Raw genomic sequence first — 24,801 nt, forward strand, 5'->3', positions numbered from 1 at the left:
TATTTGGCTAATGAATAAAGTATTAATCAGTAACAGATTTCTATGCAGCATCTTAGCAAGTGCCCAAGAACTTTCTTTCTTATATTCAGCCTATGCATTTATTCTAATCATTTTTCTGTTTTACTTCTTATTTTTATCTACATCTCCAACTTACCATTTTATTCTTGCTGCAGGACTGAGACTGGGAGGCAATACGTCATAGCGGTTAAAAGCACTGAATTTGAAATTTTGGCTTTGGCTTTGGTATCTACCTCCTGCATTACTTTGGGCAAGTCACTTAACTCTGAGTATCCTTTTCTTCAGTTATAAAATTAGTATGGACTTTTAGAATAAGGAATAAGATTAAGCTTGCTTCCAGTCCTCACTCCATCACTTCCTAGCTTAGGTAAAATCAATAGCACACTCTTTATTGTTGGTTTCTTCAAGTGTGTATTGGTGTTATCTTTATACATTGTAAGACTTATACAACTCTGTGAGACAGGTATTACCACTATTTCCACTTTACAGATGAAGAAATTACAGCCAAGAGATCTTCAGCCTGCTTCCTGGAGATCTATTCTGTCCTGCCATATCTCCATAAAGGTTGAGATCTAAACCCTTGGCTTGGTTCCAGGGACATATCTTGCCATAGCAACATGGATAAGTAGTCATTATCATTCCATCCCTGTACCTAGGAAACAGACACTGGAGAGAGGAGAATTCTGATCTCTGTGAGTTGGCCCAGCATTTATGGATGTGTCAGCTGCCAATCTTTGGCGGTAAATTCTCAGTAAAGTCCTTAGTCTAACTTCTGGAATTTCCCAGTTTCTTAACAGGAGTTACAAACTCCTGTTGAAACCTAGGACTTCATTATGAAGTCACTTGAAATGGTGGACTTTTAGAGATAGTTTAATTATTAAAGTAGCCAATATACAGTCTCACATAAACAACTTGGAAACTTTTTCAGGCAATTACTTCGGGTTTCCAACTGTACTTCGAGCCATTTCCTATAAACCAGCCTTAAATTCAGGTCACTAAGTTTCACTTCCAGTTAGGTTGTAGAAAGTCACAAGAGACTGTTGCTCCCACCCTAACAAAAAAGAAGCCAGATAAGTTATAGTACCACAGTTTTGTAAAACCAGTCAGAGAACTGATAAAAGGATGAGTTCTTTGTAGAAGAGAAGAGATCTCCCTATGAGCATGGCAGGAAAGAGCAAACCTGGCACAGATTGAGGGGAAAACAGACCAGGCGAATTTTAAATGTTTCATGACCACATGTGTACTGGCATGATGGATTTGAATCCCAAGGAGCAAGAGGCACAAAGTGAATCAGTACCCATATAACAGTTCTTTCCCATGGTGCCTTCACCCAGTGCATCATGGCAGCATATCAAAGGCTAGCAGCAGGGTAGAAGGGCTGAGAAAATACCTCCAATTTGCATGGAACTTTTACCAAGTGATAGGCAGTGTTCTAAAAAAGACTGGGAGGAGGGCATTAGAGCTTAGGGAAAGTCCCCAAGATGCACAAAGCTATTACTGATTGCTTGGCAGCAGCCATCAGAAAGTAAAGGCAAGGCAAAAAAACTAAGAGTGACCCCTCCAGAGGTACAGTGGGCCTTTACTCGGTACATAGCCAGGGTCCACCAAAGCTTTGGACAGGCAGGAGAAAATTAAATAGATCCCATTCTCATCCCTGAACTGCACCAGACCTTTATCAAATGGAACATGGCAAACCACAGATAGGTATTGGGGGAGATCCTGAGGTGCAGAGAGTAAGAGGGTGGCAGAGGTGCAAAGAAAATCCTCTGGCCTGGAAACACCAAAGCTATCTGCTGATTAAAAGCAGAGAGAGATCTCTCACAGGTCAAGGATAATAGCTGGGGTATAAAGTATAGGGAGATCTACAGAATCTTGCTGGTGCATAGTTCTCAAGCCTGCAGATCCTGTCCTCAAAACTGTGAACCCAGAGATAAGCCGAATCTAAGTAAAGCCATAACAAAACCAGGACTAACTCAACTAATGATTAGATGTCTCAACCCCCCACAGTAACACCTGACAGAGGAAAGAATATGTCATTTTCTGGAGGTAAATATTAGGTACTTCAATCTCCAGTGTTCATTTACACACAAAGTCTGAGACACATGAAAAATTATAAGACACCAAAAAGAAGCATGGAAATGTGACTCAACAGAAAAAAAATTCAGTAGAAGCAAACCACAGAAGACCCAGATGTTGGAGTTAACAGACAGGATCTTTAGTATAACTGCAATTAATATGGGAAAAGGTCTAGTGAAACAGATGGGCAACATGTGTGAACACACTGATAATTTCAGCAGAGGAATGGAATCTATAAAAAGAAAACCAAATGGAAATTCTAGCACTGAAAAAGTGTGATACCAGAATTGAAGGGTTCACTGGATATGCTCAACAGAAGACTGGATACAACAGAATAATAGATTCGAAATTTAAAAGCAGGTCAATGGATATTATCTAAAATGAAATAAAAGAAACAAAAATGGGAAATAATTTAAAAGATAATCCAAGTTTCTGGGGTCATATCAATTAACAATATATAATTGGAGAACAAGAAGTAAAGGAGAGAATGAATGGTGTAGAATAAATATTTGAAGAGAAAAAGGCTAAGATTTTCTAAAGTTAATGAAATATATCAACCTCTAGGGATCCATATAGTTCAGCCCAATTCCAACAGGTATAAATACAAAGAAAAATCACATATAGACATTCCTACTCAAACTGTTGATAAAAGTATCCAGAGAAGAAAGATACATGTTTTAAATATCTTTGTTGGAGTGTAATTGCTTTACAATGTTGTGTTACTTTCTGCTTTACAACAAAGTGAATTACCTATATGTATACATATATCCCCATATCCCTCCACCCTATTTAAGAGAATAGCAATAAAACCATGGTTAACTTTTTATCAAAAATAGTAAAGACCAGAAATCAATGGAGTGAAATCTTACCAGTGCTAAATAAAATTCTGTTAACTTAGACTTATATACCTAGAAAAATTCTTCCAACAAAAGACGTTTTCTGGCTTACAAAGGCTGAGTCTATCTCTAGAAACTCTGCGTTAAAAGAAAGGCTTTAGGCAGAAGAAAAATAATAGCAAATAAAAGAGTGGATCTTCAGGAAGGAATGAAGAGAACCAGAAATATATAGGTAAATTTAGAAGACTATTTTTATCATCTTTATTATAAGTGTTTGTATATATTTAATTGCTTTAGAAAATTATTGACTCTAAAGAAAAATTAATAATTGTATATTATGGGTTTATAACATATGTAGATATAAAATATATAACAAACAAGCACAAAGGGCCAGATAGGAAGTAAATGAAATTATACCATTAGAAGGTTATTACATTGTTCACAAAGGAGAATATTATTAGAAGTTAAACTGTCATATGACATAATCTCTAAAGTACTAGTAGAAAATACAAAGTGGTATAGCTAAGAAGTCAACAGAGAAGATAAAATGGAATAAAAATATATAACTGATCAAAGAGAAAGCAGAAAAGAACAAAGAAACAAATAACAAGTGGGACAAATAGAAAATAAACAAATTTGTAAGACTCAAGCTCAACTGTATAAAGAACTAAATTAAATAAATGACTTCAACTACCTATTTAAATGGCAGAGATTGTATATAGAAGACCCAACTACATACTATCCACAAGAAATGCATGTGAGTTGTATAGACATAGATGTAAAAGTAAAATGATGGAAAAAGACATATTATGCAAACAATAAACGTAAGGAAATTGGTGTGGCTATATACACATTCAACAAAATAGAATTCAAAACAAGATGTACTGTCAGATATTATCTTTTATTACTGCTTAAATAAGAATATCTAATGATTGATTATAGAAAGCTAGTCATTTAAGAGTGTTCTCTAGAAATCTTCTGTAACAATTTAAAATATGTATATACCTAAAAACAGATCAAATTGTATGACAGAAAAAAAATAAAGGCAGCTATAGGTAAATGCACAATCATGGTTGGGGTTTTTGACACTCATTCTCAATAATTGATAGAGCAAGTGGACAAACAATGCTTAAGAATATCTGAACAACACTATGAACCAACATGACCTAATTGACATTTTTAAGGTACCATATTCAACAATCGCAGAATACACTTATTTTCAACTGCATATGGTCTATCTTGGAACATTTAACAAGATAGACCATATTATAGACCTTAAACAAATCACAATAAGTTTCAAAAGGCTGATATCATAAAGAGTATATTTCTCAATGGAGTTCAACTAGAAACCAGTAATAATAAGATATTTGAAAATACTCAAATTTTGAGAATTAAGTAATACACTTCTAAAAAACCATGAATTAGAAAATAAACAAAAACAAAAACAAAACCCTGAAAGGAATAGAACACATTTTGAACTAAATGATACACCAGAATTTGTGAAGTGTACCTAATGAGTGTTTAGAGGGAAATTTTCTCTTAGCTTTCACTTTAGAAAATTTGTGAACCATATACAACCATTAAAAAACTAAAAAAGAAAAGCAAATTAATCCCTAGCACACAGAAAAAAGGAAATAAACATCAGATTGGATATAAATGAACTAGAAAACAGACAAAGAAAATCAACAAAGCTCAAATTTGCTTTTCTGGGGAATATTAATACAACTGATAAACCTCTATCAAGACTGATCAAGGAAAATCAATGTATCCATATCAGGAATGAAAGAGGGGACAGCACTACTGATCCTACAAGTATTAAAAATATAATTAGAAGATATTATGAGAAACTTTATGGCAATAAACTCAGCAATCTAGATGAAATGGGCAAATTTCTTAAAAAACATAATGAAACAAAATAGATATGAAAATAATTAGAAAAGCAAAATAGATCTATATTTATTAAAGAAATTGAATTCACAATAAAGAAATTGAATTCACAATAAAAACCTTCCTGCAATAAAACTCAAACTTCAGAAGCTTCACTGGTAAATTCTATCATACTTAAGGAAAATATAAATTTTACACAAACCCTTTTCAAAAATAGAAAGGGAGAAAACACTTTCCAACTCATTTTATGAGACCAGCATATTTATATTAAGGAAAACCCGATAGAGATATTATCAGAAAATAAAATTACAGATAAATATCTCTCATAACATAGAGGCAAAAGAATAATAAGAAAATGTTAGAAAACCCTATCAAGCTACATATATATATATATATATATATATATAAAACAGCACAATCTAGCAGTGTTTCCAAGGTAAGCCAGGTTCCTTTTACATTCAGAAATGAATCAATATAGTTCAGCACATTAACAGAATAAATAAGAAAGATAATGTGATTGTCTCAATAGATGCATAAAAAACATGAAACAAAGTTTAACACCCATTCATGACAAAAACTTTAAGCAAACTAGGAATAGGAGATGTTTTTCATTGGATCAGGGCATCTATGAAAAACCTACAGTTAAAATCATGTTCAATGGTGATACATTGATCATTTCCTCACAAATTAGTCTAGAGATTCAATAAAATCCCAATTTTAAAAATCCCAGCAGATTTTTAACAGAAATTTGAAAATGTATTCTTTCATCAAAAAGAATAAAATACCTTGGAATAACCTGTACTCAGAAAACTATAAGACACTGATGAAAGAAATTGAAGATGATGCAGATGGAAAGATATACGATGTTCATGGATTGGAAGAATTAATATTTTTAAAATGAGCATACTTGGGCTTCCCTGGTGGCGCAGTGGTTGAGAATCTGCCTGCCAATGCAGGCGACACGGGTTCGAGCCCTGATCTGGGAAGATCCCACTTGTTGCGGAGCAACTAGGCCCACGAGCCACAACTACTGAGCCTGCGCGTCTGGAGCCTGTGCTCCACAACAAGAGAGGCCACGACAGTGAGAGGCCCACGCACTGCGATGAAGAGTGGCCTCCGCTCGCCGCAACTAGAGAAAGCCCTCACACAGAAACGAAGACCCAACACAGCCAAAAAAAAAAGGAAGAAAGAAAGAAAGAAGCTTTCATTTTAAAAAAAAGTGACCATACTAAAGCAATTCTACAAATTCAATGCAATCCCAATCAAAATACCCATGACGTTTTTCACAGAACTAGAACAAATATTCTAGAATTCATATGAAATCACAAAAGACCACAAATTGTCAAAGCAGTCTTGAGAAAAAGAACAAAACCGGAGTTATCACACTCCCTGACTTCAGACTATACTACAGAGCTTCAGTAATCAAAATAGCATTGTACTGGCTCAAAAACAGACACATAGACAAATGGAACAGAATAGAGAGCCCAGGAACAAACCCACACTCTTATGGTCAACTAATCTATGACAAAGAATGTAAGAATATACAATGGAGAAAAGACAGTCTCTTCAATAAGTGGTGCTGGGAAAACTGGACAGTTACATGTAAAAGAATGAAATTTTAGAAGTTTCTAACACCATATATAAAAATAAATTCAAAATGGATTAAAGACCTAAATGTAATACCAGAAATCATAAAATTCCTAGAAGAAAACATGAGCGGAATACAAGTTAACATAAACCTTAGCAATATTTTTTTGGATCTGTCTCCTAAAGCAATGGCAATAAAAGCAAAAATAAACAAATGGCACCAAATTGAACTTCAAGGCTTTTGCACAGCCAAGGAAACCATCAACAAAACAACAAAATGAACTGAATGGGAGAAAATACTTGTAAATGATATGCTCGATAATCGGTTAATATCCAAAATATATAAACAGCTCATACATCTCATCATTAAAAAAACAAACAACTCAATTAAAAAGTGGGCAGAATACATTTTTCTAAAGAAAACATACAGATGGCCAACAGTCATATGAAAAGATGCTCAACTTCATTAAGCATCAGAGAAATGCAAATTAAAACTACAATGATGTATCACCTTACACCTGTCAGATGGCTACCATCACAAAGAACACAAATAACAAATGTTGGTGCGGATGTAGAGAAAAGGGAACTCTTGTACACTGTTGGTAGGAATGCAAATTGGTGCAGCCACTAGGGAAAACAGTATGTAAGCTCCTCAAAAAACTAAAAATAGAATTACCATATGATCCAGCAATTCCACTCCTGGGTATGCATCTGAAGAAAATGAAAGCACTAATTCAAAAAGATACATGCACCCAATGTTCATAATAACATTATTTACAATATCCAAAATATGAAAGCAACCTAAGTGTCCACCAAGAGATGAATGGATAAAGAAGATGTGGTATCCACACACACACACACACACACACACACACACACACACACACACAAAATTCAATACTTCTCAGCCACAAAAAGGAATGAAATTCTGCCATTTGCAGCAACATGAGTAGACCAAGAAAGTATTATGCTTAGTGAAATAAGTCAGACAGAGAAAGACAAATACTGAATGATATCACTTATATGTTGAATCTAAAAAATATAACAAACTAGTGAATACAAACAAGAGAAACAGACTCACAGATACAGAGAACAAACTAGTGATTACCAGTGGGGTGAGGGAAGGGGGCGGGGCAAAATAAGGTAAGGATTAAGAGGTACAAACTCCTACATATAAAATAAATAAGCTATAAGTATATACAGTACAAAACAAGGAATATAGCCAATATTTTGTAATAACGAATGATGCAGATGTACAGAATGGACTTGAGGACATGGGGAGGGGGAAGGGTAAGCTGGGACAAAGAGAGTGGCATGGACATATTCACACTACCAAATGTAAAATAGATAGCTAGTGGGAAGCAGCCGCATAGCACAGGGAGATGAGCTCCGTGCTTTGTGACCACCTAGAGGGGTGGGGTAAGGAGGGTGGGAGGGAGATGCAAGAGGGAGGAGATATGGGGATATATGTATATGTATAGCTGATTCACTTTGTTATAAAGCAGAAACTAACACACCATTGTAAAGCAACTATACTCCAATAAATATGTTTAAAAAAATAAAAAATAAATGGAATATAACTAAAATTGTGAGTCACAATGTTGTACATCTGTAACATATATAATATTGTATATCAATTATACCTCAATAAAATATCTACTAAAAATTATCCTAAAATTTTTATGAAAGTAGAAAGTATCTAGATTAACCAAAGTAATCTTCAGAAAGAAGAACACATTGGAAGACATTCACTACTTGATTTCACGATTTACTCTAAAGCTGTTGTAACCAAGATAGTGTGATATTGGCATAAGGATAGACAAATAGGTCAATAGAAGACATAAAGAAACTAGAAATAGAACCACACATATATTCTCTCTTAATTACCATCAAAATCACCATGTCAGTTCAATAAAAGAAGTTTTTCCAATAATGGTTCTGAAACAATTTATAAATTTTATGGGGGGGAGGGGGATAAATCTCAATCCTTACATCACTTTATACAGAAAAAGGAGAGATGATTCGTAGACCTAAATGTAAAAAATAAAAGCTCAAAGCTTCTAAAAGAAGATAAATAGGAGAATATATTTGCAACCTTGATGTTGGCAAAAATTTCTTAGACTGTACACACACACACACACACACACACACACACACACACACACACACACATCAAAAAACAGCAACCATAATTGGTAGATTGGATTTCACCAAGACTGGTAGAAAATATCTCCAAAACATTTATCTGACAAAAGCTTTTATACAAAATGTATAAAGAACTCCTGTAAGTCAGTGATAAAAATACAAAAATCCAATATAAAAAAATGGGCAGAAGCCTTGAAAAGATACTTTACAAAAGAAAATAAAAGAATGTCCAGTAAGGCTATTGAAAGGTGCCTAACATCATTAGCCATCAGAGAAATGCAAATTAAAACACAAATTAATTGTAGTAAATTAACAATTTACTACAATTGCTAAAATCAAAAAGACTGATGTTATGGACTGAATGGTTGTGTTCTCCCAAAATCCATATGTTGAAGCCCTAACCCCCAATGTGATGGTGTTTGGAGGTGAGGTCTTTGGTAGGTAATTAGGTTTAGATGAGGTCTTTGGAGTGGAACCCTCATTATGGAATTAGTGTCCTTATAAGAAGAGGAAGAGAGACCAGAGCTCTCTCTCTCTCCACCGCATGAGAACACAGCAAGAAAACAGCCAACTGCAAGCAAGGAAGAGGTCCCTCACCCAAAACTGGACCATGCTGGAACCCTGATCTTGGACTTCCAGCCTCCAGAACTGAAAAATAAATATCTGTTATATAAACCACTGAGTCTACAATATTTTTTTAATAGCAGCCAGAGCTAAGACAACTGACAGTAACAAATATTGTTGAAGATTTGGACCATCTGGAACATTCATATATTGCTGGTAGAATATACAAATGGTGCAATCACTTAGGGGTACTGTTTAACAGTTTCTTAAAAAGTTAAATACTGTGCTCAAAATTCCACATCTAGGTGTTGACCCAAGAATGTTCATATCAGCCTGTTCACAACAACCTCAAACTGGTAACCAACCCAAATATTGATCAATAAGAAAATGGATCAGCAAATTGTGGTATACAACTCAGTAATTTTTAAAAAATGTTTAAATTACAGCTGTTTGCAGCAACATGGATGAATCTCATACACGTTAAGAAGTCAGACAAAAAAAACTGTATGAGTGGGCTTCCCTGGTGGCGCAGCGGTTGAGAGTCCGCCTGCCGATGCAGGGGACACGGGTTCGTGCCCCGGTCCGGGAGGATCCCACATGCCACGGAGCGGCTGGGCCCGTGAGCCATGGCCGCTGAGCCTGCGCGTCCGGAGCCTGCGTGTCCGGAGCCTGTGCTCCGCAACGGGAGAGGCCACAGCAGTGAGAGGCCCGCGTGCCGAAAAAAAACCAAAAACTGTATGAGTCATTTATGTTTAGCCCAAGAATAGGAAAAACTAATCTATGCTTTTAAAAATCAGAAAGCAGGGGTGGTAGGGTGAACTGATTCAAAGGAATTTTCTGAGGGAAGGAAAAATGTCTGTATTTTTATTTAGTGATAGTTACATGGGGTTGTACAATTACTGAAATTGATCACACTGAACATCCAAGGCTCTGTGCATTTTTTTGTATACAACTCTGTGTCAATAATAAATTAATGAACAAGTAGATAACTAAAATTTCATGCTGTTGACTCATTTTGAAACAAGTTTGCCTTCAGGATATAATTCCTAAGCAGTATTTCTCCAAATGAGTAACACAGGTTACTTGTATAATAACCTAAATAAATAACCTAAATAATAAATAACCTAAGGGCTGTGTTAAATATTAGATTCCAAGTGCTTCCCCATAACATATCAATCAGAGTAAAATGTACTAATATTGAATATATTCAAGTGTATAAATATACACACATACATGTTTATATGTGTATACATACTGATGTAAAACCAGAGGAATTTTAATAATAATGGCTACATTCTAATGTTATTACATTTGATTAATATTTGATATTACTTGCTACATTTTAATAATTAAAATTGGAGGAAAATAACATTATTTGGCCTGTACATCCAACCTACCAACAGCTTATTAAAATAATTTTATGAACTTCCTATTCTATGAACTTCTCTTCCTTCCTTGGTGGAGGAAGAGAAGAAACACAGGAAGAAAGGATATAATGTAACTGGCATTATGTTAATATGTTCTTTTATTACTTAGTTTTCAGTTTTATATCATGCAGATAATTTAAATATCAAAGGTTCTTAAAGGCTTAAAAAAAGAAAGCGTGGTCCCATACCCTACTCTCTCCCTGTCTCTGGCCTATCACTTTTTATTACTTTAGCAGAGTTTTCAGAGGGACTAAAACAAATCAATACAGTTTGCTATGTTTAACTAAAAGTCATGTTATATTTTCTAGTTTAGATAAGTGGTAACCATCATTATGAACCATTATTATGCTGGATAAAAATTGATAATAAGAAGGTGACCCTAAATGGTTTCTTTCTCTCTAGTAGCTTTCAGTGCCTCTCTGAGTGCTGTATGAATGGTGTCCCTGCCTGTCTCTTGCTGTGAGACTAAAGGAGTTCTCTATGTCCTAATATTTTGGTGGAACTGAGCTCAGTATTCCATTGGTCAGAAATAGTCAACATTTGTTTTTCCTAACTGCCTGATTAGAGTCAGCCTGTCAGCACAGCCCATCAGGGCATTTGGGGACACCAGAGATGCTCTGTCACATAAATTACTTCCTCCAGTTTTACTTAACTGCCTTCATTAGTTCAATTTAAATCACTGCCAAACTGTATTGAACAGGCTTCTTGCTAGACTGTAAAATCCCTGAGGGTAAGGATTCTTTCTTCCATACCATTTTAATCTCAGGGTCTAGTACATGCTAGGTGCTTAGTCAATAATTGTCGATTCAACCCACTTATCAACAGAGCTAAAAACTGTCCTGTAGTGTATCCCCACAAAATTGTCTGTCCTTGCCATTAATCTTTAACAGACATTTTTTACAGGATACTAATCCATTCTATTTTCCTCACTTATAGTCTGTGTCTTTCCATTTGACTTCAGAATATCATGAAAGAAGTAAGCCCTTTCCTGCCCACCCCATCAGGTGTGTTCCCTTGCTGGGAACTGTGGACTCCGGGAACACTGAATTGCTTATAGTTTGTATGCCCACACCAGAATGTGTACTGCCTCCTTGCTTTTGGTTATGCTCCCCTCTCTGGCTGGAATACCCTCTCTTCATCCACATCCATTCTTCTGACAAATTCTTACCTTTCTTTTGGCATCCCCTCTACCTGAATATCTTCCCTGATCCCTGGCCCTAGCAGTGTAAACTTCTCTCCTGGGTGCCTACAATATCACACACCCCTCCCTGAAATATCACTCCCTGAAACTCTTCATATCATACTACATTCATCTGTAGCATATTACACATTATGAATCTGTTTCTCATTAGACTGTGAGCCTATTAAGCATAAAGAATGTATTGACCTCTATATCTGCAAAACACACAGAAGGTATTTAATTCATGTGATTTGAGAGAATGAGTTCTGTCGAATGCTGAGTTCACATACAAAGTGCCTATGTTAACAAACCAGACTTGGGTCCCTTCGCCCACACACAGTAAAGCCAATCTACTGACACCGGGTTGTGGGGAAGGAAAGTGCAGCGCTTATTGCAGGGAGTCAAGCAAGGAGAAAGGGCAGCTCAAGCTCGAAAGACCCAAACTCCCCAGTCGCTTTCAGAGGAGGGTTTTGAAAGGCAAGGTGAGGGAGGGGGCTGCAGGGGGTGCATGATCAGCTCCTGCACAATTCTTGGATTGGTTGACATCAAGGTGAAATTTCAAGCATCATCAACCTTCTGGTTTCAACCAGTCTAGGGTCTGTGTTCTTGCAGTCATCAGTTTTCATCTGGAGAGAGTCTGCTTCCTGTAAAAACAACTTAGGAGTGGGTACCAGGCCTTTATCTATATCTTTCAGGGAGCTGTGAGTTCGGTGTTTCTGCTGTGTGGCGGGTTTATAGTCTAAATTGGTGGTGGGTTTATAATCTGAATTGTTACTAGCCCAACAGCTATCCTTTGTTTCTACATCTTCACATTTCCCAATCATTAACTTTTGAGTCAGCCTTTTGAGACTCAAGGGAGGCCTGGGAAACTAAGGCAAAAAGCTTTTATTTCAAAGGAAGGGGACACAGGGATGCGTATATGGTTTCACCCACGGCCTCTCACACATCGCCAGCCAGTAGTGTTAAGAAGAACATCAGATCATTTCTCTTTTTATGTGGTTACTCACTAAATTTTTAATACTAAATTCTAGAACTTTGGGAGTAGAGTTGACATCACCAAAATCTGTTTATGACTCTTTCTTCTTCTTTTGTTGGGGGAGGACATTTGCCTATTTCTATTCTTCTGGAATCTCTTCCATTCTCTGTATGAAGTGCCAAGATTTGGGGCTAAGATGGTAACTGTGAATAAGGAAAGGAGGGAATAGCTATGGAAATATTCAAATGAGCAACAGTACCGCCTGTGCATGAGTCTCAAGAAGAAGCAAAAGGAGACACAGATGCCTGCAAAACACTGAGTCTGACAATGTTCTGGGACGAGGAGACTGACCAACAGTAACCTGCCCATAGCTTTAGCCCATGGAGACAAAGGGGTGTTATTTCAAGCAGAGGCCAGAGCATTAGCGTGAACCTCAGACAGAGATTTAGCTTTGAAAGAACTGGTCAGGCAACACTAAGGGCTGAGAGCTGAAGTTGATCACTTCCTTCTCTTTCACTTTTTGCCCAGATGCCCCTCTTTTTCGAAGCTTTCATCTAGCTGACTGCTACACACCCTTTGGGTGTCAACAAGACATTTGTTTAGAACTTTACTGTTCATGAAGCCCTTTAACATCAACTGTCTTATCAACCCTGTGAGGTAGATATGCATTTCCATTTTAGAGTCAAGGAATCTGAATGGTAATAAGGGGCAGTATTAGGGGTTTAACAGAGGTATCGTGATTCTGTGTTTATTCAATTTCTGCTCTTCAATGCTATGTCAGGTTCTCTAAGAGACAGAAGCATAAGACATGGTATTTTGACCCCAGTGGGCTATCATCTTACTGGGGAAACAAACATAAAATAAATCAAATGATTAGAGAATAAGTCAATTGTGTGCATCAAATAACTATTCATTAGTAGGTATATAACAGTATGTTAATATAGATGGTTATGTAACAACCTGCCACATTAAATCCAGTATTTCATTTGAGAGAATTATTTGTTTGTTTGTTTGTTTATTTTTATTTTTGGCTGCACAACTTGTAGGATCTTAGTTCCCCAACCAGGGATCGAACCCGGGGACCCGGCAGTGAGAGTGCTAAGTCCTAACCACTGGACTCCAGAGAATTCCCCAAAGAAGAATCTTAAATATTTTTTCAGTCTCACTGGCCAAAGACATAAAACAATACAGAACTGGAACATTTGTAGAGATTTTTTTATAGGACTTTTAGACTATATAGGACCTGTATCTTGAGAAACTGAATTTCTTCACTTAAAAAAAGTATTTTTTCCTTGCTTATTGCCAAATAAAATAAAGCACACATATAAAAGCTCCATAAAGTCAGCGTGTATATAAAAAAGAGAAAAATAAGCATATTTAAAAAATAATATATCCATTTTATGCATTTGAGACTGAAATGAGAAGATGCAGTTCCTGGTGTGCATGATGGAAATATAACTTTAATATACAAGCTTCACGTTCATTGATTTTTTTTGCACTAAAAGTTCACTCTTTAATAATAGAAGAAAATAAAAATTGATTTCAAAAGGGAGTCATTTAGTTCTCCTATAGGAAATCACTTTGACCCTGATTTAAAATAGTTTTCAGAACAGAGTCCCCTATAAAAACATGTTTTTGCTTTTTGAGGATTAGTCTTTTCCAAGCAGGAGGTAAGCAGAATTTTTATAGAATAGTGTTTGTGGCCAAAAAAATAAATAAAAAGAGGCAGTTTGGGGATTCTTCTCAAATCAGCATTCTACCTCAGGACCTCAGCCCTCAACAAGATTGCGTAAAAATAGGTTTTAGTCCTAAAGACATTTCACCAAATTCCATAGTTTTTACAAACAAAATATTTGTTTTCTTATTTTGTCCTCAAAAAAATAAAAAAACAGCTTTGAATCACTCTTCCCGGGTTATTTATACAACATCTTCCTTCTGCTTTCTGCTACCCAGGAGATGAAGTCTCTATTTTAGTTGAATAACAGATTCTGAATTAGAAGAGCTTTACTACAAACAAGAACAAAGAAGGGAGGGAATGTTCTGGAAGAAAGGACTTGTTTTAGAGAGGGAGCAGATAATTCATTTGATTTTATTTGTTAAGCTATTCCTTTTTTCTTCCAAGGAGGCTGTATAGGAAGTGCATAAAAGTCTGGAGGCCTATCTCCAAGAGGAGAAGAGTGAGTCATCAAAGGCACCCAGTTGTGTGTGGGAATCATCAGTAGGGTGGAATTATCAGGCCAAAAACAACTGGGCATGGCTCAGTTTCTGGAGCTGTTTCATGTCAGGGTTAACTCTCACTTCAAAGAAACCCAGCAGACGGGAAATGAAAGTTCAAGACATCTCCCTTTGAATCTGTTTTCAAAATGGCTCATGCAGTTTGCTGTCTGGTATCTTCGAAAGGCATATTTCAAGGTTTATCATTGCTATTTGCCTTTTATCGAGAGCCAATAATATGCACCGAAGATGCTCGTGTACATATAAATTATTATTCTTCACTTATGAGACTGGTGATGTTAACAATGTTGTCCTTTGGAGAAGTATACCTAGAAAACTTGATGACTGCCACACATCCTCCATAGAAGACCAAGTCCAAATCAAGTAGTTGGAAAAAGGATAAATAAGAGATGAGAAGACTTTCAAGGAAAGATATAAGACCAGGATCTGGATACAAATTTAATGGAAGGGAGCAAATGAGCATTTCAAGGAAAAAGAAAAACAAGGACTTCCCCCATCCCACACCTGCTTCCCTCCCTTGTCTACAAAGTCAAATAGAACTAAACAGATGGTCTCAATTGAGTCATCTGTGCCTTCTTGGTAAACAGATCTTCATCGTGTAAAGAAAACAAAAACCTCTGAGCAGTTTCAGACTCTGAACCTTGGACCTTTTCTGGTCCTCAGACCTTGATGGGTTAATTTGTTCTCTCCTCTTTGCTGCCACACATTACGCCAATAGCTGATAATCCAGATTTAACTAGGCCCTGTGATATGAACATGACACTAAAAACAGAGGTCACCATAATTGTAAGCAAATTCGTTTTATCTAGTCTTACCCTAAAGGAACCAATGTAGAAGAAGTTCCCAAGAGGTATCTCATAGCTCAGTGAAACAAAACAAAACAAAACAAAACAACCACATTAAACAGCTCTCCTTGCTCTTTCTGAGTGGGGAGACACTCTTACTCTTTTCTTTCAGATATTCCAGTCCCATGACAATTCTTTCTCAATGTAGCCTGGCTGGCTCTGCATACAAACTTCATCTCCATTCTGGGCTCCAACAGTCATTGGACGAAAATGGGGAAAACCATGGCCAAGGAGATTCTAGCATTTACAAAGTCACAGGCAAGCTCCTTGATATAATCACTTTGACTCATTCAAAGTGTCTTGCTATTATTATTTTGCACAACTGAGTTAAAACATTCTTTCCTTATGGTAAATATTTTATAATGTTAATTAAAATTTCATCTAATTTTGAATAGTTAATACAGTCACATGTTTTAAAACTAAAAACATACTAAAAAGTCTAGAGTAAAAACTCTCACTCCCATCTGAGGCTCACAGTTCTGCTTGGTTTATACCCTGCTGTACATCCCCGTTGTCACCCTCAACAAAGTAATAGCAGAATACCTATTTCCCACAATCTCACCAACAGAATGTATGGTCTACTTTGGGGTTTTTATTTATGTGAAATTTTTAAAAAATATATATTTCATTACAATTTTATTTTTTCATGTCTTTTACCATGATTGAGGTTGAGTCTCTTTTTATAAGTTTAAAAGCCATTTGTTTAGATGTCTGTTCAAATTTTTTGTCCTTTGGGGGCAAGAATCAGTACTTTTTCTTATGGATTTTTAGAGTGCTTAAAGTATGAAAATTAGCTTTTTTTCCAGTAATATGGGTTGTAACTATTATTTCTGAGCTTATTATTTGCTCTGGTGTTTATTTTGCCCTATGCATTTTAATTTTTATGTATTTTAATTTGTCGATTTTTTTCTTTTTTGACATCTGGATTTTGATTCAGAAGGCAGAAAGGCTATCTCCATTACAGGGTTATAAAAGAATTCTTAGATTGCTTTTTTTAAAAGATTTTTTTCTGGCTATTTGTTTACCTTTTCAAATCTTTGGAATCAGATTGTACCCAATTGCTCTGGCTTCTAGTTCTATGTTGAATAGAAATGGCTAGAATGGACATCCTTGCCTTGGTCCTAATCTTAGAGGAAAGCTTTAAACTTTTTTACCATTGAGAATTATGTTAGCTGTGGGCTTGTCATGTGTGACCTTTATTATATTGAGGTACATTTTTCTATATGTAATTTGTTGAGAGTTTTTATTGTGAAAGAATATTAAGTTTTGTCAAATGCTTTCACTGCATGTATTGAGAGATTTTGAATACTTTATTCTGTTAATGTGGTGTATCGCATTGATTGATTTCATATGTTGAACCATCTTGTAACCCAGGGATAAATCCAACTTGATCATGATGTATAATCTTTTAATGTGCTGTTGAAAGGAGTGAGACTGAACTCCTATTTTATACCACATACAAATTAACTTGAAATGGAGTAAGGACTTAAATGTAAGATCTGAAACTGTGAAACTCCTAGAATAAAACATAGGGGAAAATCTTGATATTGGTCTTGGCAATACTCTTTTTGGATATGACATTAAATACGCACACACAAAAAAAGAATAAATAAATGGAACTACATCAAACTAAAAAGCTTCTGCATGGCAAAGAAAACAATCAACAAAATGAAAAGGCAACCTATGGATTGGGAGAAAATATTTCCAAACCATGTGTCTGATAAGGAGTTAATATCTAAAATATATAAGAAACTCATACAATCAACAACAACAAAATCTTATTTAAAAGTGGGCAAAGAACCTGAATAGACATTTTCTAATGGAGACATACAAATGACCAATAGACACATGAAAATGTGCTTAACATCACTAATCATCAGGGAAATGCAAATCACAGCCACAATGAAATACCACCTTACACCTGTTAGGATGGCTATTATCAAAGAGACAAGAGGTCTGCTGATAGATAAATGGATGAAAAAATGTGGTATGTATATCTATATATACAAGGAGATGTTACTCAGCCATAAAAAGAAGGAAATCTTGCTATTTATAGCAACATGGAAGAATATGAAACACATTATATTGAGTGAAATAAGTCAAAGACAAATACATATGATCTCACTCATACATGGAATCTTTTTTTAAAGTCAAATTCACAGAAACAGAGTAGAATGATGGCTGGCAGGGACTGGGGGGTAGGGAAAATGGAGAGACCTTCATCAAAGCATACAAACTTTCAGTCATAAGGTGAATCAGTTTGGGGGATCATATGCAAAATATGATGAGTATAATTAGTAATACTATGTTCTATACTTAAAATTTGGGAAGAGAGTAGACCCTTAGTGTTCTCACCACACACACACACACACACACACACACACACACACACACACACACAAGTGATGACCATGTGAGGTAATGGATGTCTTCTTAAACTTAATGTGATAATTATATATCCTGTTTTATTCAGTCTTTATCCAACTTGGGGACATTTTCCTTTTTTATGTTCTGGAATAGTTAGAATAGCATTGAAAAATCTGTTTTTTAAAGGTTTCATCAAATTATCCTCTAAAACTTTATATGGGTTGCTCCATAAAAAACTTTTTTCCTTTTAAAATGACTATTTCAATTTTCTCTCTACTTGAGTCAGTTTGGGTAAATTATTGTGTTAGGAAATTATCCACATCACTCAGGTTTTATGTCCATGTTTCAGATGAAGAAACTGAAAGTGACATGCATTGATGCAGTGAGGACTTCAGGACAGATATCTCCTCCTCCTAGGTGTCAGTTATATTGTTGATGTTGTCTTTTTTAAAAAAAACCACACTATTTCCATTGTAACAGTACCGTGAAGAGTAACAAAGTGATGCAGGATGGGGGCAGTTTAGAAAGGTGGTGAGAAAAGAAGGCATTTTAGGTAAAGCAGTTAAAAGGAGCACATGCAATACAGACAGTGACTAAGAAAGGACACAAAATTAACTTTGGTGTAAATATATTCAATTAATAATAGAAATATGCAGAGCTGGAAGCAGGTTTTTGAAGTTAAAAAAAAAGCATGGGGCATATCTAGAAACAGCATTACATCGTAGAAAAGGAAATAATTAAATTTAATTTTTGTTTAAATATATACATTAATGATAGGAAAAGGAGAAGGTGGAAACATTTCCTTTTCTGCCTATAATTTCAACAAGTTTTTCCTCTTTCAAAAGCTAAAAACATTTTAGAAAATAAAATTCAATTTGCAAGTTTCTTCAGTCATTTATATTTGTAACGAAAGAGGAATAAATATGCCCAATAAACAAATTTTATAAACCACAGGATGTCCTTATGGGGAAATATCCTTAAATTAGCCCCTATACCAAGTACTTCACTAGTCATATTTTTTTTCTTTGGAGGCAATCTAAAGTTTGTACACAGCATAAACTTAGGAGTTGAAGAAAAGTTCTCAAACGTATAGAATGACTTAGCAAATACAGGAAGAGCTAGAGTTTCCTTAAAGAAAAAGCTGCTAAACACCAGAATCAAAAAAACCACACTAGAAAGACAATTATACTCCCCAGAGAAATAACTAAGGAATTCTTCAACATAAATCGTATGATGAAAAATAATTATTCAAAAGAATGGGAAAATTAAATCCATACAAAACCAGAATAATTAAAATCTACATAAGGTGGTCAGAAGAGAAGAAACAATTAGTTGTATAAGACATACAATTTTGAATCCTACTTTCATTCTAATACTTAGCACATTATAAAGAGAGGCCTATTTTCCTTTGTTATTTTCCTTTCCTTTACTGTATCACATTTCTTTTTTCAGAGCACACATGATGTTATTTACCTTATAAGATTTAAATTCAAGGAATCTTCCCTTTTCTTTGTCAAGAAACTTAGAGTTGTCCTTTCAAGAACATTTTCCTTTTCAGCTATAATTTAAAATTGTTTTTAGAGAACAATTTTCTAGAACTGAGAATGCTTGTAAGGAGTTTTAGAAAGAAGCTCAAGCACTGTTTAGATAATTCAAATACTTAAGCACTAAAATCTATAAAATAACAAGTCAATCTTGTACAAGGGAGGAAAATATAGTGTAAAGGATAAAGAATAAAACCAAATAAAGATACAGAACCTAAAGATGAAATCAGATTAGAAGTTAATATTTCCTTTTCCTCTATCTAGTTAATTCAATGCCTCTGATTTTAGGAAATTAATAAAATTTAGGATAAATTAGAATCATTTTCTTTGGAAGAGAAAATCATCTAGCAAGAACATAGCTAGCAAAGGGCAAATTTTCAGTTCCAAGGGCTGGCACTTACAACTATAGACAGTTCTAATCACATACACGCTAACAGTAAGGAAGAGGTTCAATCACTATTTCTTAATAGTGGTAATAGAAGTTATTTATTGATTCCTGATGAAGTAGCCTACAATATTTTCCTTTTGCTCCATTGGAAGGAATTGTAATTACATGAAATCCATGATAATGTATTAAAGATCTCATTCACTACTCTACAGAGCACTTAGAACAGGGTAACATTACTCTGTACATAGCAATTAGAGTGCAAGTAATTAGTGTCACTTACTGTGAAAAGCAACTGATTAATTATGTTTAGACAGTGTTGCTGAGAGAAAACTCAGAGCCTACAGCTTCTAAATTGCATGCTCCGCCATCCAGCTAATAGAACACCTCTGCTAGCTCAAGAATCACTCCATACTTAATTCAGCCTCACTCTCTGGCTTATTATACAGGTACCCCTGAAGTTCTGCACTAATGCTATGTTCATGAAATGACTGTGCATCAAAATTACAATGTGATTTTCCCTCTGTCACATTAGGAGAGCTGTGCAGCTACAAACTTCTGGGCTCAACTCAGTGGGCAGTAATCTATTTCATCATCATAGAAACAATACCCTGGCACCTCCAGCACTTAGGCAACTTTCTTCAATTAGCAAAATAAGAATTGCTCAAGGGTCAAAGGAAGAGATGTGAATACCTTTGTCACCTTCTGTGAAGCTATTGTGTTGAGAAGACATTTTTTTAAAGGGTCCAACCTCTCATCCCTGCATTTTATTAAATTCTCATTTACCCTCCAATCTCCAGTCATGCATTCCCAAGTTGAATCTGATAATCACCCCTCTTCTGTCATCTCCATGTTTATGCTACACCAGGGTGGGAAGTGAGGCCAGATAGTTATTTGAAAATGTCTCAGCCGGCTTTGCAGCTGTTCTGAAATTTGTTCTTAAGGCTGAGAAAGAGAGAACCCATCTCCACGTCTGCGTGGGCAGGTGCAGCAGTGGGCGGTCCAAGGTGAGCATTTATTCCTTCTTACAAATCCAGTGAGTTCTCTACGAGAAACAGAGACTGACCCACCAGAGTTATGGAGAGGGAGGTCCCCTCTGGCCTGAATTTTTAGGTCCACAATTTATAAGGTTAACTAGTATATCCCCTCTTATTTAATGCTTCATTTCTTCTCCCTCTGTCACTGCCCAATCTCAAGCTTTGATGGGCCTCCATCTGTACTGTCAGCATTATAGGCCAGTCATCTCATATTTTACTACGTAGATTTTCTGAATAAACCAAAGAAAGCAAGTCAGTCAGTAGGAAGATCTTAAATGAGTTCTATAACATCACACAAGTAAAACCTAATTATTTCACTTAAGCTAAGAGAAAAATATCCTCTCAAGTAGTTTTTTTTTTAGTTTTTCCTTTTATGTAGTGTCTTTTATTTTCCTTTTTTCTTTTTACATTTTTATTGGAGTATAAATGCTTTACAAGGTTGTGTTAGTTTCACCTATACAACAAGGTGAATCAGCTATATGTATACATATACTGTCTGATCAAATAAGTCAAAGTCCAATTCTAAATGCCCATACGTCAAAAATTACAAGTTATATGTAACATCATAGAGCGTATGGGGCACAGAAGCAAATTAAAAGCAACAACAATAATAATGAAAAAACCAGAGAAGCAGTTACTATACTACTGCTATGATTTCTGGTTTAAATTATTTTCCATCTTCGAATTAGCCACATTGTTATAGCACAACAAATGCTGAGAGGCAATATGCTCATTTCTTAAAATATCATACTGCTGTTTGCCATTCTAATATTCCATTCTCTGCTTTTCCATAGGATCTTTTCTTATGAGTCTTTCACCTTAATGAAAAAAAGCAAATGGGTTTAAGTTGCTACTTTAATAGCTGAGACATAGTTCATTATTTTCAAGCCGCAGAGTAAAACTTTCCATGTAAGATTTTTTAGACATTTGACCGATTCCTTACACTCAGGGCTTTTAAATTCAGAAACACATGGCATAGCTTTGTGTGGCTATCCCCTTATAGAATTTATTTCCTCTAGATATAGAGAAATGTATTAGCTTCCAAATTTTCAGTCATTAAACTCAAAAGTTTCAAATATGTGGGTTAAAAGAGCATTAAATATTATAGGTTCAATTCTATTAAGATTCTTCATTATCCAAGAATAGGCTATTGGAACAGATTATCTGAGCATGAATAGTAATCTTCCTTGGAGGACACCCAATCCCTTGCCTCTGTTCCAGAAAACTCATTCCTGATAATTAGGAATGTGTCTGTCAAGTCACTGTCAGAGATGATCAAGCCCCATCATTCTGTCTTATTCAAAGTAGTAAATTTTCTCTGGACACAGATACTGAATTTCATAAACCAATAAAAAATGTAGATGGATTCAAAACAATACCCCCAACTTCTTCTTTTCTAACTATATGTGTCCTATTAAGGCCAGATACTCCCTTTGTCCTCCCAACCCCCAGTTCACAGATGGACACTCATCAATTCCTCTCTAAATCCTCAATCTTTCTCTCTTCATTCCCCTTCCTTTCTCCCTCCCTTCCTTCTCTCCTTCCTTCCTTCCTCCCTTGTATCAGTTCATATTCCCTTTAGACTTTACATACTTTATGACACTTTCTGTGGAAACTGTCCACCATTAATAATTTAATGGCTGGTTGTAATAGTCACCTGATTGTACATGGACCTATAACAAATCCTATATTAAACAGCAGATTCCTAATAAATTGACTTTTCACTCTGAAGGCTATGGGCCATTAACATTCATTTTTGGTCTGAGGCATCATTCTTAAGAGGGAGATCATTAAGGGATTTACCACTTTAGATAAAAAATGGAGTTGGGAACTCATGTTAACACTTGAAAGGAAACCAGAAAACTGTTCTGTTGGCAATTCTTTCCATAGATGTATACGTATATATCCACGAATATAATGACATGGAGACCGACCTTCATGGCAGCAGTCATGAAATTAATAGTCAACCTAAGACCTAAGGTATCAGAAACTTGATGGCCATTTAATTGAGTCTAACAGAAAGTATAATTAAACCCACACAGACTCAGTTCTTGCTAAACGTGGACCCCATTGGAAGTTATTCTTTCCATACAAAATGAATACTACTGTAGCAGCTTGCAAAGTAGCAGGAGAGGCCAGTACTCTTGCTCATGAGTAATTTGTAGCAGTCATTTTGCGCTAAAAACATCCTTAGGACTGGAACTGAGAAAGCCTGAGAATATTTTACAATTGTAAGAAATAAAAGTCTTCATATAGAGAAACGACTTCCTTGCTATAGAACAGAATGGGACACAAATAAATAAATAATTTGGAAAATAAAAGACAAGAAATTTTCCCTGGGCCAGCATAGAGAATGCAAATTCATTTCCGAACCCTACTATATACTATTTATAGGTTGTTTTATTTATTTATGGTCCCAATAAAGGCATGGACCCTCAAGTCAGATGGCCTTGATTTAAATTATTCCTCCACCACTTCTAGCTCTGTGACCTTGGGCAAATGGCTTAACTTCTCTGAGCCTTCTCATCTTTAAAATGGAGATAATAGCACACAACAGCTATAAGATCCAGTAGCATAGATGTTATTATGTTATTATTTTTTTAACTATTTTGAACCCCTCTGATTTAATTTACAGGTTTATTCAGTGAAAAAGCAGAGATCGTTTGAGGCAACACATCACAGATGCACGAGCAAGTACTGATGGAAATGAATTAATGTACCACATTCATCACAACTTTGCACAGCACATAAAACGTATATGCTCTAATGTGATATCTGTAAGTTATTTATAATGTCTGTTATAAGGGTTTCCAGACATCAAGGTCACCTTCTCTGTCTCATGGAGTTTTTAGAGAGATGAAATGTGTTCAGGTATCAAAGTGCTGAGACCTCTAGGCCATGGTGAGCACTATATAAGTGCTAGGTGTTATCACTGTTATTTACATGAAAAGGTGGACTTAGTTTTTACTCTTTATTGTGGTTTTAATAATATGAGGATGTTTAGACTGGTTTATCCACCTGACTTTCACAGTTGTTATTCTAGAGGCCAGAACGGGTAGATCATAGGAGTGATCCATCTAATAGAACGCCACCCTAACCAAGCATATTTTTCTCTGGGTATCAAACGTGTTGCCATTTTATAAAATACCATTTGTCATTAAGATAATAACAAATCAAAATGTTGTTCATTTCCATGAGGCGCTTAGCTGTTTATTCAAGGGAAGCACCTCTTAGGCCCCAAACAAGAAGACCAGATGAATTCTCCGTCATTTGTGGACTCTGTGCAGTAGTGGTACAAAGTGTTTCTAAAAAAAACCAGTTATGTGTAGCTTAACACATGATTCTGGGATTGCTTTAAGTCACACTCTTAGCAGGTTCCTGAAGCAATAAAACAGGTAAAAAAGGACCAGGCCTTTAACAAGTGACCTTTGTAGCTGCAAAAACTACTCCACCCTGAATCAGTGATAGCAGAGAGGACCGGAAGGCAAAATGGACAAAAGTATGATTGAACCACAGGGCAATCTGGCATATGTAAGACTCCACCTTAACTGACATGGTCTTTAATCATCAGGGGTGTGCAGTTTGTGGTGAGTTTTATAGTTACTGGAGAATGCTTTTTTGCTTACTTTATTTTGTGTCTCCAGAGACTTGTCAGACAATACCGTGAAAATGTTAAGACTAGATAAATCTAA

The 24,801-nt window shown here is 35.7% G+C and overlaps 1 long non-coding RNA gene across 1 annotated transcript in view; it reads left to right on the forward strand.

The window, feature by feature from the left end:
- The window catches only part of LOC136792261 (uncharacterized), a 221,407-nt gene extending 197,541 nt beyond the window's left edge, over window positions 1–23,866 (forward strand). Inside the window, exon 5 of the long non-coding RNA XR_010835790.1 lies at window positions 23,745–23,866. This is a non-coding gene — a long non-coding RNA (uncharacterized lncRNA). The remainder of the gene's footprint in view (window positions 1–23,744) is intronic.
- The last annotated feature ends 935 nt before the right edge of the window (window positions 23,867–24,801 follow it).

The sequence above is a fragment of the Kogia breviceps genome, chromosome 12 (genome assembly GCF_026419965.1).
Source record: "Kogia breviceps isolate mKogBre1 chromosome 12, mKogBre1 haplotype 1, whole genome shotgun sequence".
Taxonomy (NCBI): Eukaryota; Metazoa; Chordata; class Mammalia; order Artiodactyla; family Physeteridae; genus Kogia; species Kogia breviceps.